At 38.8% G+C, this 14,056-nt stretch overlaps 1 protein-coding gene across 3 annotated transcripts in view; it reads left to right on the top strand.

Annotated features, from left to right (window-relative positions):
- The window catches only part of LOC107273916 (peroxidasin), a 129,841-nt gene that overhangs the window by 6,513 nt on the left and 109,272 nt on the right, over nt 1-14,056 (top strand). Inside the window, exon 1 of one of the 3 annotated variants that reach the window (XM_025091202.1) lies at nt 3,535-3,726. The exons of the other annotated variants lie outside the window; for them this stretch is intronic. The gene's annotated coding sequence lies outside the window, so the exon portion shown is untranslated. Of the gene's footprint in view, nt 1-3,534; nt 3,727-14,056 lie in introns of those variants that run through there. 3 annotated transcript variants of the gene reach the window in all.

The raw sequence follows: 14,056 nt of genomic DNA, 5'->3' as shown, positions 1-14,056 counted from the left end.
GGGGGGGTTCAAAATTAATTGACTGTTAATTACATATTTTTGAAAATTGTAGGCATAAAAGATTTTGCTTCGCAGCTTGCCGGGATGTTTGAATTTAATTTTAAAGCTTGTGCTGGTGTTGTTGTTTGTGCTGATGGTTTTTTGTTAAAATTTATTTTATTTTAATTCGTTAATCGTTGTTTTATTTCGAGATACATTTTGTCTTTATAGCTACCTCGGCTTCGTTCTTAATTTGCAACGTGGGCTATTTTATTCTGTAACAATTTTTTTTTTTACGGTAAATCAATCAAGATTACCGATATTTCAATTACGGATTAGGATGATTGAATTTTAATTGAAGGGATTTATTTTTTGGTTATGGATTTTGGTATGTTTTATTATGTTATACGGGATAAGCGTGTGAGGGTCATTTTCAAAGGTTTTAATATGCAGGCTTGAACTTAATAGACAGTAATTATATTTTTAAGATAATTAATGAAACATTCCAGGGTGCAGCAAAGGAAATTTATTGTTCATGTAAATTTTGTAGGCTTAAATAAATTTGCAAGTTTGTATTATGTGATAAATTTCTTTTTTATTCACCTGAATTCAAACTTTTCTATCTTTGTGAAAAGTGGTCGAATTTGCTTCCCATAAAAAAAACTTTTTCAAACGCAGCTGCGAAGCCTTTACAAAGTGTCTTAGGGCAAACTGTGAATTCACCGCGAAAGACCAAAACCAGAATATGCATCCCAGTCGGAAAAGAAAGTAGCAACAAAAACTCAAAACCCATCAATAGCAACAATAGAACAAAAAGACATTCACATCGTATGGCGAACACGTGAAAGGACAGTAATTGAAATAAAAAGCGCCTCTGATAAAAATAAAAACAAAGGATTTCATATTGAAAAAAAAAAAAAAAATCAAAATATCCACACTACGAAAAAATAAAAATACCTTCTCGCAAGGGTTCTTTGGATGCGTTAAAACTAGCAACCACCCCCTCCGACTCTATAAAGCCGAAAGGGCTGAAGAACGAGATGTTCTCATTCATGCGTATTGGCTGACTGAACTCTATATGTATATTTATATTTTTTTCTCCTGAACTCGCAACCCCCTCACCCCTTGTAACCCTTCTTCTTTTATCTCTCTATATTTTCTATTTTGCACTCGTCTTTCGCAGTGCTTTCCGAAATGGGAAATCATTGGCCATAAAAGCGTCTTTTACGGTTCTGGATGGGAATTATTTTGTACATCCCCATGTGCGTTCCGCACCCTGTCTTTCCTTATACTACCCCTGTTGTTTATATATATTACTCGACCCAGCCCTATATCACGGTATACACACAAAGTGCACAAGTCCCACACACCCCCCTCCCGCCCCCTCTCTCTACCTTTGCAGTCCGTGCTCGTTTAACTTGGCACTGTTTACCCGAATTGTGAGATTATATCGTGGTTTATAGTGCACTGCAGCAAATGTTTAATGGAGTGATACAATAGCGCGAATATATCACACCTACCGATATAAAATATACGTATGATACAAAATATATATATACAGGGCGATACAAACGTACAGGTCAGATTTCATAGACGCCATATCAGTATACAGACTTGTTCGTTATAATTGTACAAGGAGGACGTTTCGTGAAGAGTTGGCAAATTTTTTTGTTAAATAAAAGTAAGTACGCCATTTATGTGATTTGATTGTAGAAATATCCCGAGTGAAAATTTAACCAAGAATTATCAGGTTGGGTTACAACATTTTTGGGTCTCTATCTGTATGGATGAGAGCCATAGTCATGGTTGTAGCAAGCACGGAAAGGTATCCTTTAGAAAGTCACCTGGTCATTTTCAATGATCTTGCGTGGGAACAATTTGCGCCCTGGTCGATGATCAACAGGGTTTGCCTTCGGAGGCGAGTCTGGTTCCTTACGTCTGACCTGCATGAGCTTTAGCTTGCGACGGGAAGTGACGAAGGCTGCAAGCGTACTTTTTGATCTCTTGAGGAACACCATACTTTGGCCGGTCGCTGCTGCCAAGTGATTCGTTCCGGTGAACTGGACTAGGGGCGGTCGCGACTTTTCGTAGCCTGGCTCTCCTCTTCCCGTGTACCGGGTCTGCGACTCAAGCAGCGCACTTGCTTGGTCCAAGCCTCTTCACAGGATTCTTTTTTGTCAAAGTCTCTGCTCTCGTCTCCCAGTCCTCTGTGTCTGGGACTGAAGTCTGCCGAAGGTCGGAATCCCCTCCGGGACCCTCTCGCCCTTGGGTCCAGCATCAGTCCGTGGTTACTTGGAGGATCTGTCAGCCGGACCCAGGTTGTCCGTATGGGCTGGGCCTGATTGCGTGTATTTCGCATCCAAGACTGTCTAATTCGGTCCTTTGTGTTTTCCTCCGTTGATTGTAATATTTTTGAAAATCCTTTTTAATTTTTATCATAATGTTTTACTTGACTCATAAACGATACCCAAGAAAAAATATAAAGACAAGGATGCTGTGGGATATATTTTTATTTTTTCTCTTTTTTTCAACTCGCGATAGACAGTAAGTGCCCATGGAAGCCATACTTTTGCCATAATTAGCGCATACTAAAAGTCTACCATAGGTCTGAGCTATACTCGTGCCATATATTTTGGTCGTGAATTATGGAATATCCTCATGATATAGGATAATCTCTTTAACTATATCTCTATCTATACTTGTTCTGAGTGATATACTCCAAATTCGCTGTATACTAAAATATTTGTTCATTTAATAATGTTTGTAACAGTGTTACTGTTGAAAGGACCTGTAGCATTGTTTTGATTCACTGGAGATTGAAAATAGTTTGTTGGGTTCGAATATGATGTTTTATTCAAATATTCAAGTATTAATATACATTTGCGTGCATGCTATACCACGTGGCATACTGTACAGACTGTTAAAAAAATTATATAATATTCACACTGGGATACCTTAATTTTTTAATATTTTAATACGGCTTAAATTTTAGTATTGGTCATATATATTTTAACAATATTTTTCAAAAGAAATCGCGTTTCAAGTCGATGGCACCCTTCCAGAAGGAATCGAAATCATATGATGAAAATCGGTGACAAGTACAGAGAAGCTGTGCCACCTGACCGTCTCTAAAATTTACCATGGCCAGCTCTTATGGGATGGGGTACTGGGTTAACACAAAAATATATATATATATATATATAAGTATATGTATAGAGTGGTGTTACAATAAATATTCTGACGTGATTTTTTGATTCACGGTCACAAGGCGACTCCGGCTACCGATTCAGATAACATTCTCGCTTTGTGGTTTCCTGTGGAAGTTTATCGAAGTCTCAGAGGAGAATTTCCAAAAAGTTAAGTACAGATTTGTTGAAGAACGCTCTCGATTTGGTTTAAATGGACGACTCGAAGGAGATGGAAGAGTTATCGGCTATAAGGATCTCGATCAATCAGAATGATTAGTTCTCGGATTTGGCTATTGTCATTCAGTCTGTCTTGGGACACCGATCGAGGTGCCTCGAGCTGCCTCGCGCTCCTGGGCTATTTGTTGATAGTTTTTCTAGCTGTTTCCGATACGCTATAGAAGGTTCTCGCCCGTGCAGTTTTCGCGTTTCTCGCGATGTCCAGGAAATTGTATGGATTTTCTGTGTGTGTTCCGGAAGTGTAGTGCTGTGCCCTAGTGCAGTGCCTGACTATCCTCTGGATGCAGTTCTCGGCCTTCACGGATTAGCTGCACCAGCTCCGGTGAGGACTCTCAATTTATTCATTGGTGAAGGGATTTCGGTTTGATCGTTCCGATTCGTTCTGTTACTTTCTCGAATCGTCGCTCTTTGTCTCTCGCATTATTTGCCTTATGCTTCCTTCGACCCTCTCTAGCTCAATCTAGTAGTCTGAGCAGCCGCGCATTTCTCGTCGAGTTAAGAAAATACGTTGCGATATATATATTTTGGAAGATTCGATTTTTTTTTTTGGTATTAGTGGAATAATTTTTGTTGAAAATACTATTAATGATCAGCTTTCTAATTAAGAGTTAAGTATCGAAGTAAATTGGCTTTACTCGACAGGCTTTCGTAGGAAATCCCAATGTAATTGGTGCTTTAGCTCGTTATGCCAGAGGAATCGACGCGTGTTTATTGTAAAAGCTCTCACTGATCTCTATGGAGGGCACGTTACTTTTTTTATTTATTTTTTTTCATTTTCTCTAGTACAATTCTTTTTCTGTTTAGACAGTAAAACAATATCGGCTACTATTGGTTTCAGTCTGTGTAGTTTGCGTGTAGAGCTTAAAAATTATGTCGAAGATTTACTGTGGGGATGGTTGACGCGTGAAAGCTCTGGACAAATTGTTTTTGTAAGCTCAGCATGGATCTCCTGCAAAGAGCATTGAATTAAGCTTGAAAGCGCGTTGATAGGATTTTCAAAATTCATATCCCTCGTGTTGCACTTTTCTTTGTGCTTTTCCATCTTTCTTGCTTAAAGAAAGAAATTTACGTGGAACGAGGTCAATCTTGTTTTTGAAAATTTTGAAATAAAAAAATCCAAAGACCTTTCTATACGTTTATTTAAAAAATATCTTTTCATAGACACGTGGTTTGCTTTCCTCTTTTTAGCTTGCTGTAGGCAGCTTATTGTTTTTTATTCCTTCTACGGTGCTGCCTCTCGCGGCACTACTTGGCGACGGAAAATGTAAACTCTATCCTGCCGAGTTTTCGCTGAAAAGTTTTCAAGTTGACGTTCGCCGAGTGGATCTGTAAATAGGGAGAGTGAGAAAAGCATTGAAGAATTGCGGATGGGGCTGGGTGGGGCATCCTTACTAGACGTTGCGATCCTCGGAACTCTCTTGGAATTTGCAAAAATGCACGTATCGATGCACTTCAATCTCCTTCATATCTAATCATTCGGCCATGTATAACCAGATGGATATTGTATACACTCTCGAAGGTTTCCCGACGCCACCATTTCATTCGCTCACTAACCACGTAAGACGTCAGTGAGCTTTTACGCGCGTCACTGAAAAATTGCACAATCCCATTATTGCTTTGAATGCAGTTTTGCATAACCTTACGTCCTTTGAAGCCGGGTTTTCCTCGTTCCTTCGAAAGGAATTGTTGAATTATTTTCTGTTCATTGATTTATCTTTTTTTCTCTTTTTCCTTCTTTTCCTTCCACCTTATCCCTCATTACAATTCTTCCCTGGAACGATTCTTCCCTTGTCATAATCTGGCTCAATCAACGCGATTAACGTCGCACGGAAGTTCAATTATCGACCGTCGGATTCGCCGCGAGTCTGAGCTGTATTTTCCGTCAGAAAGAAGAATCACGTTTCTTACGGTGTCCCTTTGAGTTTTTATTAAAAAAAATTTTTTCAACAAAAAATTATAAAAGTCGTGCTAAAGTTTTGTGGACTTTTTCGATAAGGCAAGAAAAAACCGTAACTGTGTAACTTTGACCGGAAACGGGCGGATTCGTGAAAACGAGGTGGAACCAGGAAGAACTCACCCTTAAGATTTTCTACCTGAAGGGTAGTTCGAATTTGACTATTTGCTTTGTATGCTACCACGTGTCTCCTATACACGGGATAGAGAAACTGGCTCGGGATAATGTAAAAGTTGGAGAGGCGTGCCTTTAGAGTTTTAAAAATTTTGCGATAAAACTCGAAACTTGGTTAGAGCCAACCAAAGCCGGTGGAGGGGTGTGTTAGTACCAACCCAACTCCCTTATATTGTTTTTTTTTTTTTTTCCACTGTGGTTATAGCTTTACCAGAGTACACCGTGTCTCTCTCACTGTGTAGTCGCATACCTCCCTCACTTCCCACGAATCCTAAATTCCTGGCACGCCTGGACTTTCGAATTTATGCGACTTTGTCACGGCGGGTCGCGGCCAAACCGGCCGCTTTTACGAGCTTCGTATCCCCCGATCGCAAGCTCGTCCCGCAAGCACAGCAAATAGCGCGTGTTCGATATGCTCTCTTAACCATATCCCAATTAGGCCCACTCGACCATGACGATATTACTCTTAGGAACTTTTTTTTAGAGCTTAAATTCACTTTTTTTTTTTCGTTGGGTTCTTCGGAGCTTTGTCGTACAATTTTCGAATTTTTTCTGTGCATTAGCTTTCGGGCTTAATGGCTACCATGTCGTTGGGTATTTCCCGTGACTTTTTACCCACTGTATATTTTTTTTTAATTTTTTTTAATCCCCTCAGGTCATACCCATATTTTGGCTTTTACCTAAAATTTCAAATTTCATAAATATTTGCAATGACACAAATGTCCACAACAGTGATCCAACGTGGTGAATAATTTTTTTTTTGACGAGTCTGGATAATTTTTAATTCGCGAAGCTCTTTGTGGTATTAAATTTCCTTTTTTTTTTGCGTCCCCTTTATACTACGGGTGTGCAATTTCTTTGAGTCCTCTAAATGCATCCCTTTGTTAACCCTCTCTATTTCCTTTTCTCTCAGCTATATCAGAACATTATTTTTTTTCTTTTCTCAATTTTTTTTTGTTGCTTTTATCTTTTCACTTCGCCTCCTAGGAGATGAAATGGCGAAGATACCGCGTTTAACGTACTCCGTTCTCTTCACTACCTACCGGGAAGACCGTATCGTTCCGCCGCCTATTCGAATTAAGCGTTCCCGACGATAAATATGCCTCCGCGTTTCTCAAAGAAGCACCGACGCTTCCGCCAGCAAAAGTGCCTCCATTAATCATCAGCCGCGAAATTGCCGGACGACTTTCTCGAAATTGTTCCACGAGACTCAAGGGGTGCGGCTCGTAGTCTGGTCCGACTTGATTTTTGGAAGTTTTTAATTAGGGCTACGGGGAGATGGTGCCGATGACGGTACCAGATGAAATATTAATGAATCGTGTCAAAGGCAGCGGCCGTATCGTCAATTTGTAATTTTTTTTTTTTTCTTGAAAAAAGTTGAAAATGGTCAATTCCGCAAATTGGCTTTTGGTAAAAGAACACCAGGGTACCTATAATTAACGAAAAACATTTTTTTTTCTTTTTCAAAACATTTTTTTACGTGCCATGAAAATCTGTTGGATTTACAGGCAGAAATTACTCGACTGTCCTATAATATATTTCGTAATGTCCGGTTGAACTTTTCACAGTGTGCTATGGCATTATAACTTTTTCCATAGGTCGAACTGGTAGTAGAGATTATCATGGTTATCTCGACGTTTTTGTTCCGTTGACAATCTATGGGCTTCTAATCGGATCTTCGGTTAGATTTTTTTACGTGTAATTGAACTCGCAGTCGAATGACCGAGAATCTCGATGTTTCCTGGAATTAGATTACAAAGTTGGATTATCCGTTTGAAAGATGAAAAATGTGAAAATTTTTACGATAATAAAAAATGTAATTATTTTTAATTGGAAGTAATTTTAGCGTTTTGAATTTTGTTATATTTTCAAAATCGATATCGCACTCATTGATTATATATAATTGGGCCTAAGTAGGGCCGGACAGGGCTAGGTTCGAGGGATTAATTTTAATTTGATGTAATTATTTTCCCGATGGCTATCGCGTGGGGATATTTCTAGAACGAATGGTGGCAAAAGTCCGAGGAACAAGTTTTGCGCAAACAATAAAATACCTGGAGACAAAGCGAGGCACGAGAGTAGGTATTAGCACATTTGCATTTTCGCCTCTAAACTTCCTTCCTTGTGATGTTAATGACGTCCGCTACGAAGATTTCGGTGGACTTTTCGAGCTTTTTTACTTTTGGCGAAGCTTTATCTTCTTGGTGGGCGAATGGCGGACTTGGGGCGTTCCGCATGGGGTAGTATGAAAAAGTGAGGAAAATAAAAGAGAAAGGGATGAAGGAAAAATCCTTAGCAATTACAATAGAAAAAACGTGGTTGATGCAGGAAGTGAAATTAATTTGATTGTTATTTCAATAAAAAAATTTTTTTTTCCAATTTTAATGTCACAATTTAATTTTTTTTTTTAATCGATTTTTAGGACTACGCTCCAGGCTAATTTTGTACGTAGTCGCTATTGATTTAGCTGGATGATCAATTGCTCGTATAAATTGCGGAATTATTGGCCGCAGGCATTTTGGAAATTTTGATGGCGACGCATAATTAGCAATTAATAATGTCATCTTTAGTCATGGGAATTCATGCTAATTGGTAGACCGTTGTGACGATCATTCGGACATTTTGAATCCTAAAGTAAGTCTACTTGAATCTTTCTACGCGGTATGGTATCGTTAGATGACTTGTCATCCTTTGTTATCTATTGTATCTATCTGTGATACGGTAATAATTATCTGATTAGATTCTTGGGCCTAATTAGCCGAATGAATTTTGGCATCGTCCATGACGATATATGGAGATATTTTTGTATACCGGAAATGTAAAATTTCGCCTTATCAAACATGACCTTTCTTACTCTGACGTCATTTGAAAATTGAGTATCGGATAAATTTTTTTTTCGGTTTAATTTATAAATTTTATTATCAATTATAATTCGTATTTGGAACGCGTAAATTTTGTTTTACGAATTTTCCACAAACTCTGAACGATTCGTAAGCTCAGGACTCCATATGGGCTTTTGATGGTTATCGGCTAATGATACTTGTAGTATTTAGGCCGAGATGCGAAAACGGCTTTAACGTATATGCATATCAGGCGAATATGTATGAGGAGCGCCAGCTTGTTACAACTAATTGCTAATCACGCAGCATTTCCATAGCGGCTACCGCGTATTCGCACTGTCGAAAGTGGAGCAGAGGCTAAAGAGTTTTGAGTAAAAAAAAAAAAAAAAGCCAAAAAGAATTTAAACACGACTTTAACGAGACACGGTTTAAAATTTGCCTAATATTTTTTTTCTTCAAAATTCTACTCAAATTTCTTTTCCTTAATCAACATATAACAATCATAACAATGACACTTCCTATGACATTCGGACGAAACCCTGATATCGGACAAAAAAATATTTAGATTTTGAAATTTTCACCCTTCGATTAGGTTACATGACCGATGGATAAGTCAGCGCAAAGAAAGCTTCATATAATCCCCAATGCAGCTTTCAACCGATTGGCGCCACTTGATAAATCATTAAGTAACTTGATTAAAAACTTTAATCAGCTCCGCCGGAGTCAATTTTAAAGTTGAGCCAACAGCTCGTAGTCGCCCACTCGTTTACAGGGACGTGGCGTTTGAACCATGTCGGAGTCCAAGTAGCAAGGTAAAGACGGTTACAGGATGTGTCGGGAACGACGCCCAAGCGTCGGCGTCCCTATATCCTTAGTTTGGGTTTATAGGTCGGTAGCTACTAGCCCATATCATGATATAGTTCCCAGTGGTAATCGAGGTTGGGAAATATTTTCTTGCTTACGTCCGGGACTTACGGAATTGGACATTCAATTGTCCCGTGGTCCGTGTATGGTTAGATGAGAATTTATGAGCTCGAAGCTCGTACTTAGTAATTGCCACTTTAGCCGGTTACTTTGCTCGACTTTATTGGTTATTTGCAGTGATGTCAAGCTGAAAAAAATTTTTTTTTTAAACTCACCCACTGCTACGTGCCGACCAACCCGTGACCTGTGGTTCAATTGCGCATTTTTACGTAAAGCCGGTTAAGCCGATATACACGGTTGCGGACCGAATTGAAGTTGGCGCCTAGTGAGAACCGAAAAAGCACGTAGCCGAGTGGTGTCTGTATGAACGGCGTAAAATAATGTTTGAACCTATGAAGTGTCTAAATACTGTAGAATTTACGACCCAGATTTCGCACGGTAATGAAGTAGGGGGTACGAGTTAAAAAATTTGAAATTCTTTTTTACTGGTTTTGCTTTACGCCCGTACATAATTACGGTGCAGGCTGTAATAGCCGTTACTGTAAAGAGAGGAGAGATAAAGACGAGTCCTGGCAAAGGGACAAAAAGAGGGAAACTGACGCGACGGTTGAAATGACGGATAAAAAAATAAGGGTCCTCGCGGATTTGAATTTTGAGGAGAGAGCGCAATTTAGCGAGAGAAAATAGGTAAACCATGTAAGTGTAATCCAGAGAGACGATTTGGTTCCTATAGGATCTGTAGGCGTCATAGTAATTTTCAGGGAAAAATTGTTTTTTTTTAAGTTTTTCAAGTAAAAGTCAAAAAAATAAATTTGAGCAAAAACATATACCAAAAAAATATCCTCTCTGTACATACCCGTCAGTCTCTGTTACCCTGCAACACGTAACCTATATAGTGTCACAATTGATCCGGATCAATAGACTATGGACCATATAAACACTAGCAGTATCCCAGAACCGGGTATCGATCACCACTGTTTACCAGTCGCACATAACCTATAAGAACGTTTACCATAGGGGCAGTCCAAGTATATAAATAATCTAAACGGTCGCCCAGAGTCAACACAGGTCGACGCTTTTACCTAACCTCCGAAAAGTTAACGGTAGATGCACCATATGCATCCTTGGTGATGATGCTGCAACCTGGTGGGAGATGAACCAAGGAATGAGATCAGACAAGTGAAATATATTTTCTCTCGTCTGAAGGGTGACGAAAAAAAAAAAAAAAGAAAATCATTGGGTTGACGTCGAGCTACGTGCAGTCTTTATGGAAGATGCTCCTCCAGCATCCAAGGGGCTGGAATGTCTTAAGGTGCTTGATGGACCAGGATTAGGATCGTAAAGTTTATGGTGCCCCTGGTTTTCTCTATGCCGTTGCTACTTCGTACTGACGCTGTTGTCAGGTATGCATATGTATATGTATACAGTAATACGTAATCTTATGTAACTGGTTGATGTATCTATATTTATTGAGCCTTAAGTGGGTTTCTGTGTACCAGGGAGGCTGCGGGATTATTTTATTGGTACCACCCCCGAATGAGCACGAACCTACCGAATGTTTGGTATCCTCTGACAAGGCTTACTGCGATTATTACGTATCGTTAATCGTAGCCATTTAACAATGTGTACTTGAGGGCGCCATCTTGCATTTTGGATTTAGGCGGCTGGACCTACTTTTGCCGATAACGAAATCGGCTCTTCGGTTTATGCGATCGCGGGGTAGGGAATTATCGTGGGTGGAAGGGACGAAGCGAATTTCGTACACGAAAACTTTATATAGGTGGAATGTGGTAGATAATATATTTATTATATATCATATGTATTTTGAATTTAAAATTTGTTGCGGCATTATACAGGTATACCTTGTATATATACAGCGTATATTTTAGATATATAAAATATACTGGTATGTTCGAGATATACGTATTATGTAATAAAAAAATTTATTTTTTACTATTTTCCATATATATATGACATTTTCGTAGGGATTTTTTTCTATCGTTCATTCTTGTCACTGTTATAGGAATCTTATTAGGGTCTTTGCTGTTTTAAGAGTGGTGCAAGCGCCAGAGAAGTTTCTCTTGTAACTTTTTTGAGTAGCTACGATAACTTCTGGACTGAACACTGACCTGGGTCGTTTAATTTTGAAAATCTTAAAATAAGGGGTGGGTGACAATGCGTTTTCGTGAAAAGTCTTTGTTTTGTTACTTTTCGTTAATTATATATTTTTTTTGGCACCACGTGCATAATTTTTTATTTATGGCTTTCGCACATCTATCTTTTTTTTTTTTTTTCTTAACCCCAAAGGTTGTATTGTATTTGGATGATGAATTATTCGCTGTGTCTCGCTAGACCGGAAAGGAATTCACTGACTGTAAAATTTATATCTACTCTTCTCCGTTTCCGTTATAAATTTTTACAGCTTTCTCAGAAACTTTTCGTTCACCCCCATCTCCCCCCCCCTTTCTCCCTTTTCCTACTAACCCATCTCCACTTTCTTCTTCCTCTTTAATTTTCTTTTCTTTTACTTCGCTCCGTTTCCACTCTCGTGCACTTGCATTCTTAATACTGTATCCATTATTTTGTACGATTCGTTTAGTTAAGCCGCCACCTTGTTGCGAACTCATTCGGTAATTAGCTTCCTGTTACTCTCGGCGGTTACGTTGTACGTCGTTTATTCGAACAATGAAAGGACGAGGTATATGAATGTCTCACTTTAAGGGTAGTTCACTGCATTAGGGGATATAACGCGTCTTGCATTGTTCGTAGAAAATAGAGGGGCAACGTGCTGGCTTAATTTTGAATTTCCCGCGTAACGTCAGACAGCCGAGTGTCTGTTTAAGGTTTTCGGTACGATATTACGCGAAGTCAAAAATTGGAGGTTAGGTTTGAACTAGGAATTCTTTCACGGCTACTGAATTATGCGACTGAGCACCGGGTGGTTTTATCGATTTAATTTATTTATCAAGTTACGTTGTACGTCGATTATGCGAACAATGAAAGGACGAGGTATATGAATGTCTCACTTTAAGGGTAGTTCACTGCATTAGGGGATATAACGCGCCTTGCATTGTTCGTAGAAAATAGAGGGGCAACGTGCTGGCTTAATTTTGAATTTCCCGCGTAACGTCAGACAGCCGAGTGTCTGTTTAAGGTTTTCGGTACGATATTACGCGAAGTCAAAAATTGGAGGTTAGGTTTGAACTAGGAATTCTTTCACGGCTACTGAATTATGCGACTGAGCACCGGGTGGTTTTATCGATTTAATTTATTTGTCGAGCTACCTGCGCCATTTTTTTGGCGAACGAATTTTTAGTCGGAAACGCGTATTTTTTTTTCGAATTCACTATACTTATCGATGTGCCTTTTTTTGTTTGAGCTTCGAAAACTGGGTTCTCGAGTCCCCGATATATTTTTCGCTTCTTTCTTCATGACTAATCGTTTGCTCTTAATTTGACGATTTTGACGTCAGCCTGTAAATTTTTTTTGACTAATCAAATTTTAAGCCTGGATTATACGTACGGTAACTCGGCTGTATTATCCCCAATGATCTTTATATTCCACGTACTCGGGAAAAAGGGGTGAATTCGTAAAGCCATGTAGAGGACGAACAGGAAATATTTTGGATTTAAGGAATTCTGTTAAATCAATCGAGAAAATGCTGGATGTTACAATTCGGTGGACCTTTTTCGCGTTAATTCCCCTTTAATTCTTGCCGCCATTCGAATAAGTGAATGCGGCTACACAAGACCAGGTAAAAAAAAGACATCTGCTCCCTCTTGCATATTAAATACCAGGTCGCCATTTTCTCTCTATTTTTCCGATATTTTGTAAAAACTAAGCATCGCGGAAGCTCATTTCCTATTCCGTAGAAAATTGCAAACCAGTTATAGTTATCGGAAAGTGGTTGTCGCAGTTCGTGGAAATCGAAATTTCCAAAAGGTCTGATAAAAGAAATTTGAAACAAGGGTGGTTAGAAAAAATATTTTAAATTAAACGAAAAGCGAAAAAAAAAAATTCAATTCACAGTACAAAGTGTTTACCGCATTTCGAATGACAAAGTCGTATAGGTGGAGTATAAAAAATATATTTTATATTGTATAATCCGTACATCTTAAATGTACGTAGAGTATATCTCACATACACCTAAAATGTACCCGTATATTTTATATACCCAACATATATTAAATATACATATAGTTATTTTTTAGATGCACGTAAAATATTACAGATACTTTTTATTTATTTTTTTTACTATATTCCACCTGCACTCCAAATAGATAATTAAAGACAATTGTTACGTAAAAAAATCAATTTGTTGCATTTCATTACGTTCCAAAATTATATTATTTTTTCTTTTTACGCTCTGACTACTTTCGCTTGCCACAAGTTTATTTTGATTAATCAATGTCCTACCAGGACCATCCTCGTATAGGAGACAGTATCTAATTTACTGGACCATAAATATCTCTAATCTGTGCCACGCTGGACCGTTCTCGGCCACTTCCGTTTCTCTCTATCATCATCTCATTTCTCTCTCTCCCTTCTCCCCCCCACCTTTCCCCAACCCCTCTCTGTACCATTTTCACTGGCCAGATTAAACCGCATAATAACAATAATTAAACTAAGTTCAAGCCCCCCCGTCCAGATTTTCTCCAGTACAGAGAAGCATCTTTGGCGTTGCTCAGGGAAATTGCGAAACGAACGAAACTGCTCGTTGCGGTCGTGGGGGCGTGACGAGAAGGGTGGAGAAGAAGGGG

The sequence above is a fragment of the Cephus cinctus genome, unplaced genomic scaffold (genome assembly GCF_000341935.2).
Source record: "Cephus cinctus unplaced genomic scaffold, Ccin1 Ccin1_scaffold1878, whole genome shotgun sequence".
In the NCBI taxonomy this organism is placed as follows: domain Eukaryota; kingdom Metazoa; phylum Arthropoda; class Insecta; order Hymenoptera; family Cephidae; genus Cephus; species Cephus cinctus.
The sequence above is the reverse complement of the archived record's forward strand: the minus strand, read 5'-3'. Positions and strand labels throughout refer to the sequence as shown.